We start from the raw sequence: 8,036 nt of genomic DNA on the forward strand, positions 1-8,036 counted from the left end.
GAATTATGAGAGCAAGGGCCAAATGGTAAATGTTGGGATGTGAATTGAAAAAAATAAAGGAGGAGGGACTAAAAGTGACAATATGGGCCAATGTTTGAGAGTGTGCGGGACTTATAGCCCGTCACTACCCTCGTCCTAACCCTAAACCTAGAAACATATTGTAGCCGCCACCTTTATACCTCCCTCTCATCTCAACAGCCGCCACTTCCATTGCTGCCATGTCCTGCAGCCTCCTTGCCAACCGGTGTTGCCGATCAAAGCCAACATTCTGGGCAGCCATGACAGCGACGAGGAACTCAAGTGACGTCAGTTTAGTGGGTCACCAGACCACTTAGCCCCACTGCTGTCAAATTTGTACTCCGGTGGAGGCGCAACCTCCATTCTCCACTGCGACTGCTTTCTTCGACGACCTTTGCCGCCGCTGTTGGAGGCATGGGACCACCGAGAAGCTGTCGGGTCTTCTCGCCATCAATGAAGACGAAGGTGTCGCCATCTGTCGTGTTTCAGCCATGGGGATCAAAGCTGGCGATCATGGAGACCATGGTGGTATGTGATGAGGATTACGGGTGCGTGTTTCTGTCTAGTGGAAGGCACGAAGAACCACCATGGTAGCCGGCCATGGTGGCTGCTGCCGATAGCGAGGCTGTGCCGCTGACCGCCGCTGCTGAGCCGTCGTTTACCACCCCGAAGGGCCGCCGTGTTCATGTCTCACGTGGTTGCTAGTGTGCTACTGCTTCGAGTTCGTGTGGTGTGTATGTGTTATTTCATGGAGTGGTGTTTGGATGTTTAGTTGACTGGAAAAGCTACCACCACCACCGTGAGGTGGTGGCTGCCACCATGAACCACCACCAGCCACCACAAGGGTGGTTGTGTGTGTTTGTATTATTTTATGAGTGGGTGTGTGTTATTTAGAGATTATCGTAAATTCTATTATAATCCATATCAGAATAATGAAACGAAAAGTATAAACCACCACCGTAAGGTGGTGGCTGCCACTTCCTGTCACCACCAACCTCCATGTTAGGTGGCAGTGTGCTTTGTTGTGTTTTGGACTCGTTTGGGATGATTAGGTAGAAGTGGGCCCAATAAAACCCTAATGGGCCCAATATCAGTGTGTAATCCCAAAGATCTCATGTGCGGAAAACATAGTGTGACGCGCTGCGATCGAGCCAACTCCTTTCCTTTGAAAACATAATACTTGAAACCAAAACGGAAAACCGTAAACACAAAGTTTAGTGAGTTCCCCAAATACCACATAACATACATATCAACATACTGCCTAGCATATCTGGGTGTTGGCCTACCCCTTCGGTCTCTTTCAACCGGATATTGTCTAGCATATAAGCAAATACTCGCATATTGTCATACATAACCATGAGCCATACATATATCATAATCAGTAAAGATGCTATGTGCCAAACATAGTCTTTCCATTATGCCACGAGCCGCCATGTGGTCTTTCTTGCCAAGTTGGGGGCCACCCCCTCGGTCTCACAGACAAGTGCCAAGAGCCACCTCCTGGTCTTCCATGAAAGCATCACAAAGACAACTAGCATACATACTACTCTACTTAGCTAATCGACATATAGTGTGCCAGGAGCCACCTCCTTGTCTTTCATACATAATAGCATACAATGTGGCAGGAGCCACCTCCTGGTCTTTCATACATATTGCCTAGGGCGAACCTCGGGTCTTCCTACCATACATAATAACATACAGTGTGCCAGGAGTTTCCTCCTGGTCTTTCATGCATAATGCCTAGGGCTAACTCTCGGGTCTTCGTATCATACATAAACTAAATGGGTCAGAATTGGTGCCTTAGACCCATACAAATAGTGAGGAGACTCATCCCACACTGCTGAAGTCCTACGGACAAAGTTGTGGATGCTGGGTGACAGATTCCTGAATTTGTCAACATCAAAATAACACCCAATTAACAATTGGGTCCCAACACATATCCATAAGTCCATGCTTGGGGTAAAAACTACTTTACCCCTAACTTAGCTTGATTCAAGCCCAATGCCCAATCCAAAGGCCCAAAAATCAACTATGAGTCAAAGCCCAACATATGGCCTAATTTTCCAAATTGGGCCCAAATCTTTACATGGTCTTACTCTGAGGCCCTGCCATTTAGTCCAGTTAACACATTTGGCATTTCTAATAGCCCAATATCTCATAATCACAAAGGCTCAATTATGGCCCACCTATGGCCCAATTTTCCAAATTGGGCACAAACCCTCATATAGGCCTTACCCTAAAGCCTATTCATATATTCTTAGTCCATAAAGTTGTTCTTGAATGGCCCATTATTAGCCCAATCACCAAAGCCTAATGGAAAGGCCCAACTTAAGGCCCAAGTGAAATTAGGTTTTTCACATAAAACGACGATTAGGGTTAAGTGTTTCTCACTTAACCCATTAAGGACATAATCCATTAAGTCCACCACTCTACTAGATAAATCATATGGTGTGATTGGGTGTAATTCACAATTCCATTCCAATGGCCCAAATGTAGGTCCCGATAATCAAGGCCCATATATCCAAAATCAGGGTTTTCTAAACCCTAATTAGGGTTTCCAACCCAATCATAGCCCAATAGGCCCAAAACTAAGTCCTTAGATCAATTAGGGCTTCATTAGGCCCACTAGGGTCTCATAAGGCCCATTAGGGTTTCATAAGGCGGGCACCACCCACTACCACCTCGGGTAGTGGTGGTTAACGACGGCTCACGGCGGCAGCCACCACCTCATGGTGGTGGTTAGGTTTCTAGTCCAATTGAGTCCAAGCATAAAAAAAACAACTAAATGCAAGCAAAAGCATACCGCCAACCAACACGGCGGTTGGTGGCGGCAGCCACCACCTCACGATGGTGGTTAAGAGTTTTCTTTTCATTATTCTAGCCACTAGTTACAATTTACAATGCTTTTACCCAAATAAACACACACACACACACAACTACATAGACATACACACAGCCACCCTAATGGTTGCCGGAGGTGGCACGTGGTAGCAGCCACAACCGTGACTTCCTTGGTTTTCCAGCCACACAAAACACACACTCCAAACTGCAGACTACACTCCATCCACACACCTGGTGGATCGCAGCGGAGGCAACAATGATTTTACGATGGCAGCCACCACGTCACGGTGGTGACAATGTTTTCTTTTGTTTCCCAATCAAGCAGCAATGACACCGGTAAGCCCTTGCTTGGAAATCTTGACGCAACTACCACTTGGTGGTGCATGACAACAGCAGTGGCAGCCCTAGCGGCCACAACAGTGCTTGCATCGACGTCAACGGCGGTGGATGGAGCTGGAAGGTGGCACCGACAAGATGCAGCGGAGGGAAGAAAGCCATTTACGGCGCTGGAATAGTGGAACGATGGGCATCTTCCACTGATGGCAGCGGATTTTTCATCGTCGGTAAAGGAGGATACGACAGTGTACAGTCTCGCCGGCATCCACGGTTAATGGTGGAGACTCACGTCTTCAGCGGAGTGGCATAGCGGTGGGTCGATGGTCAGAGAAGCAAGGGGGTAGGGTGGCGGCCGGTGAGGGAGGCATAAGGGCGGAGATGTGACAGTTGTTCATCCATTTAGGGTTCGGGTTTCAGGAGTTATATACCCGATGCCTCCATACTCATTTCCCATAACGACAAAATTAATCCCTTTCCATAAAAACCTTTTCAAAACAGTTCCCATATTTACCTATTACACCCTTGATTTTATAATTATTTTCGTTCTTAATCCTATAGTTACTAAACAGTCCCTCCTCTATAATTTATTTTCAAATGAAGTCCATATGTTACCATTTAGCCCTTAGCTTCCAAAATCTCTTCAAATTAAGTCCCTATAATTTACCAAGTAGTCCCTACCTTCACAAATATTTACAAAACCAATCTGGAACTTAAACTTTTAACCCCCAACTTTAAAATTGAGACAGTTAGTTCCTGAGACCAACACCTTGCTATATAATTATTGATTTTAGGGCTACTATACATTAATTTAGTTATTTATTTAATAAACAGGGTGTTACATTCTATGCATAACTTTTTTATCCATCTCCTCTTCTTATGGCACTTTAAACCACATAAGTTTATGGATAAGGTATTCATATAAAACCTTGTTGCACACCTTGACTTTCAATTATTCTTCTAATGTCTTCTTTGCATCCATTGAAATCATACCCTAAAACCTTCCTAAAGTCCACATATTTCTTCATTACCTCAATCAAAGATCCAACTGGAACATATTTAGACTTAATGTTATCTTGTTTTCTTTTTCTTACTGAAGCATTAGATGACTGTTTCTTTTCTACAGAGGAATCCCCTGACCGAATTGGAGAATGAAATCTTTGGTGATTGAATCTAGGTGGAGCAGTGGTTGAGCTTGAATTTTGACAGCCATCAGTAGCCTTCATATTATTTCCAGCATGATCACCCTTGCCTTTAATGGAATTAAAACCGTTTTTCTTTCGAATTTGAGCAAAATTTTCCGAATCATCACTTTTATTGAGATTTCCCCCTGATTTTTCAATTTCATTCACCTGTTCTGAGGATGTGAAAATACATTTAGGTAAAAGAGAGATCGGTTGTTTTGTATGAAGCATTCCTTCTTGAACTTCCTCCATGTTATTATCTTCCATGTCACTGAATCTATCTTCCACCCCCTCTTATCTAAACCTCTTATACTTATCATTACCCAAACCATTTGCTTTTAAACCGCTATCATTAAGAAAATCATTGCAATCACCCTCATGATCCCCATTAATGCTATCCTTATCAGAGCCTTCTTCTTCTTTTACTTCTTCTTCTTCTTCTTCATGTAAGTGTTGGAATAGTGTCTAAGGTTGCAACTATATTAGGCAAGTATTTGACCCGATTGTGCATGGTCCTTTTGGGTTGCCTTCACCATAGCAACTTGATAGGATGATTTATTAAGAGAGAATAAATATTATTAATATATTATGAGAATAATATAAGGAACAATAATATTGTTATTTGATTAATATAAGTCATAACTTAATTAGTATTAATTTGGTGACTTAAAGAGATTAATTAAATAAGAGGGTATAAACTGTCAATTGTTTGATAGTTACACTTTAGACTGTAAATCCTTAAGGGATAGGGATTGGACGGATTCTAGAGCTTGGGATAGCTCAAAATCGTCCAAGGCTTATCTATGGTAAGGATTTGGATTGCTTTAAGGAAAGGATTATCCAACTAGGGTTTAAGGTGAAACCCTTAAGGAGTCTACAAGTATAAATAGACCCCATGGCTAAGGGAAATCGGTATCTCTTCTCAAGTAAGAAAACCCTGGCCGAATTTCTTCCCTCTCCTCTCTCTCAAATCATCTTCTTTGCTATTTGGTGTTTGTAAGCCATTAAAGGAGTGACAATTGTGACTCTAGAAGCTCCAAGACAACAAGATCAAAACAAGAGATTCAAAGGTATACTTCTAGATCTGATTTTGTATTGTTTTATACCTAATTAGTCATTAGAAGTCTTGGATTCAAAGCATGTTTAATTAGAAAGCCTAGATCCAAGCATTAGGGTTTTGCATGCGCACATAGGAAAGTTCTTATGGCTAAAACCCATCAGTAAGAACTTGTCGTCTTTCCTTTGAGATTCTCCTTGCCCCACACATGGAACTTTATGAATGTCAGGACACCACACGTCACTCTCTTTGACATGAATATTATATTCCAGACCTTCCACTTCTACCAAGATATGTTCATTAATGATTCCAGAAACTGGGGCAACAATACACACTTTCCCACACGACATATGCTCCTCCAAGGCTTCATCTGCAAACAGAACCCCGATAAAGACATTAGCCACCTTCTTGAAAGCAACAACTGACCAAGCAGAGAAAGGAAGACCATTAATCTCAATCTATTTTGCACATTCCTTAACTACAATTTCTTAGTGACATTAGTAAATTCCACAAAATAGGAACTAATTCCAGAGGTTTGTTTTAACTGAATTCAAGTTTTCTCTGAATGAAATTTAAACCAAATCCAAGTCCCTCCTGCATACTTAATCGGAACATCATCAAAACCTTCAACAAGACAAATATGATAAAGTCTAGGGATGACAGAAGCATCTTTTATCCTTCCCAAAATGACTTTTCTAGAATCACCAACCACACACAAATCACTTACAGGAATAGTAATATTTTTCATGACCTTATCAATTGATTTCGTCTTCTCCCCTTCATTCCTCCTGAGAACATTAGCATAAGAATTCCCATGCACAACTTTCAATCCATGCAAAGTAGAATTACCCTTCTGTTGATTCTGATCCTCCCTTTCTCTCATTCGTTTATTCCTTGATGAATCATACAAACCTCTTTTAAATTTAGCTACTGATACAAACAAACAGGTGGAAATTACCCACCCAAATATTTGTCAATCTTTTTTCTAGTCGATCACCATAAAAAACAATCAAATATTTGACGAACGCAAACTTTCTCCCATTCTTAGACAATTTTCTAGCAATATAGACATTTGCAATCTTACCAAACTCTTCAAAAAGATGCCACAAATCCTTCTCAACCAAATCATTCGGAAAATTAGTAACAAAGTATGTCACATATAGCTTTTCTACCTTTTCCTGATTTGAATCGCTTCCATTCCTGTTAGATCTTTTATTCCCGATCTGGCACTCATAGTCTTTATGAATCATCATACAAAAGAACTAGCATAAAACCACCCCAAACCAAATAAGCAAAATTGGCCGACCTTTGATCCCACCGGAAATGACCTTGAATTGTCGGCACTCAAACAATTAGGGTTTTTTAAGAGATCAACTTAGTGGATAGTTGACGTTGTAAATTTAATCTTTCAAATTTTAATTAACCATTTTTTATTTAATCGATTGTTAATGTATATATGTTTTGTATCGTTTCTATAGAAGTCTTCATTTTAATCTATTAATACTTTTGATTTTAATCTATTAGTTGAGAATGACACACATAATTAATCCCAATAGTATATTTAAATCGTAGAATAGAGAGTTAGATTAACTCTTGCAGCTGCCGACCTTTAACTCTGGTGATTTTTTCTAGCCGTCGGAGGAGGTGCAGTTGCCTTCTCTAGTTGTCAGTGTCAACTCGAAACACTTATTTCTTTGGGTTTTATCATTTTCTGGATCAAATTATCCATTTGGATCTCTAATTTCCAAACCACATTCTAACAATTTCAAATACAAAATTAATTGTTTTAATGTTGTGCTTCACGTTTCGTTAGAACCTTATATTATGTTTAAAAACATGTATTCCTCGAGATCTCTTAAAATTTGAATCTAGGCCTGATTGGTAAAAAAATTGGGCTCACACAAACAAATATTAAAATTTCCTTTTTTTAATTAATATGATTTAATAATAATTTGTTTCAGTTAATAAATATAAGCTGTTAAAAAATAAATGTTAACCAATATAAGCATGGTTTTTAGGCTTTTTGCTCTCATTTCTTAGCATCCCTAGGCACATGTGCACCATAAACTGGCCAATCAATGAATGAGGTCAAATAGAAGACGCCTCTCTCAATAAATTCAAAATTAGGTTTTCAACTTTTCTTTTAAATAAACAATATCTTAATATCATTGCAAAAGGTGTCATCTGGCCGTTCTAGCTCAGTTGGTAGAGCGCGTGGCTTTTAACCACGTGGTCGTGGGTTCGAGTCCCACGGATGGCGTTTTTCATTTTTCTTAAAAAAGAAAATTTAACTCCGAAATATATTTACTGAATTTCTAAATATATTGCTACTTTTTGTGGATATAATGATTTTACTTATACATCTAATTATTTGAATAAATTAACAAATAAGATTTAAGTATAACCATATTAATATGTTTTTGGGTAATTACAAGTTGTATCAAATAAAATAAATAAATTGAAAGGCTAAGGAGCTAGTAAAGAAAAATACAATTACACAAAAATAGGTAACAATTGATTTTGCATAAAAGTCAAAGCGATACTAACTTTTTTAGTTTATGTTCGAAAACCAATCGAACGATGCAATCACAATCAATGTTTTA

General features: G+C 39.7%; 1 non-coding gene across 1 annotated transcript; it reads left to right on the forward strand.

Moving 5' to 3' along the window:
• Positions 1 to 7,620: 7,620 nt before the first annotated feature.
• On the forward strand, positions 7,621 to 7,693 carry TRNAK-UUU (transfer RNA lysine (anticodon UUU)). Its single transcript has one exon. It is a non-coding gene; the product is annotated as a tRNA-Lys (tRNA).
• Positions 7,694 to 8,036: the final 343 nt, after the last annotated feature.

Source organism: Lactuca sativa, chromosome 3 (assembly GCF_002870075.4).
Source record: "Lactuca sativa cultivar Salinas chromosome 3, Lsat_Salinas_v11, whole genome shotgun sequence".
NCBI classification, from domain to species: Eukaryota; Viridiplantae; Streptophyta; class Magnoliopsida; order Asterales; family Asteraceae; genus Lactuca; species Lactuca sativa.